This window comes from Odocoileus virginianus, chromosome 23 (assembly GCF_023699985.2).
Source record: "Odocoileus virginianus isolate 20LAN1187 ecotype Illinois chromosome 23, Ovbor_1.2, whole genome shotgun sequence".
Classification (NCBI taxonomy): Eukaryota; Metazoa; Chordata; class Mammalia; order Artiodactyla; family Cervidae; genus Odocoileus; species Odocoileus virginianus.
The window spans coordinates 38350761-38352013 of record NC_069696.1 but is presented as its reverse complement, the minus strand read 5'-3'; the positions used below and the strand labels follow the sequence as shown (position 1 = coordinate 38352013).

General features: G+C 37.7%; 1 non-coding gene across 1 annotated transcript; it reads right to left on the bottom strand.

Moving 5' to 3' along the window:
• Positions 1–268: 268 nt before the first annotated feature.
• Positions 269–396, bottom strand: LOC139030712 (small nucleolar RNA SNORA40). Its single transcript, XR_011483120.1, has one exon. It is a non-coding gene; the product is annotated as a small nucleolar RNA SNORA40 (small nucleolar RNA).
• Between the last annotated feature and the right edge of the window lie 857 nt (positions 397–1253).

Here is a 1253-nt window from a genome sequence, read left to right as displayed (position 1 = left end):
AGAAAGTATTTTACATGCTACCTGGATGATATGATTTTTTAACAAATCAAGTTAAGTTGGAAGAAACAGATAAATATCACAGACAGCTAGGAAAGGAGAAAGTGATGATCAGGAGAGGAAGTCTTCGCATAAAAAATAAAAATAGGATTATGAAATTAAAAAAATTAATTGATGCCAAATAATATGTTGACATCATGAGATGTGCTTATGTACAAATGGACTAATTTCAGTAAGGCATAACACAAAAATACACACCCATTTTATGGATCATGTTCCTTCTTATCTATATCAAAACTCATACTGAACAATGAGTTGTGGGTTGCAAAAGAGGACTTACTTTTGCACTTGTCTGTAAGTCTTTGTCCACAAATTAAAAAAAAAACAAACACAAGTGCTATCAGGGTCTTTTAAAATGAGTCAGCTCTTCGCATCAGGTGGCCGAAGTATTGGAGTTTCAGCTTCAACATCAGTCCTTTCAATGGACATTCAGTACTGATTTCCTTTAGGATGGACTGGTTGGATCTCCTTGTGGTCCAAGGGACTCTCAAGAGTCTTCTCCAACACAACAGTTCAAAAGCATCATTTCTTTGGTGCTCAGCTTTTTTTTTTTTTTTTTTAATAGTCCAACTCTCACAAAAGTTGGCTTAAAACTCAATATTCAGAAAACTAAGATCATGGCATCTGGTCCCATCACTTCATGGGAAATAAATGGGGAAACAGTGACAGACTTTATTTTTTTGGGCTCCAAAATCACTGCAGATGGTGACTGCAGCCGTGAAAGTAAAAGATGCTTGCTTCTTGGAAGAAAAGTTATGACCAACCTAGATAGCATATTAAAAAGCAGAGACATTATTTTGTCAATAAAGTTCTGTCTATTCAAAGCTATGGTTTTTCTGGTAGTCATGTATGGGTGTGAGAGTTGAACTATAAAGAAAGCTGAGCACCCAAGAATTGATCCTTTTGAGCTGTGGTGTTGGAGAGGACTCTTGAGAGTCCCTTGGACAGCAAGAAGATCCAACCAATCTATCCTAAAGGAAATCAGTCCTGAATATTCATTATAGACAAGTGAGAAGGACTGATGCTGAAGCTGAAACTCCAATACTTCGTCCACCTGATGCAAAGAGCTGACTCATCTGTAAAGACCCTGATGCTGGGAAAATATTGAGGGCAGGAGGAGAAGCGGATAACGGGATGAGTTGGTTGGATGGCATCACCGATTCAATGAACATTAGTTTGAGTAAGGTCCAGGAGTT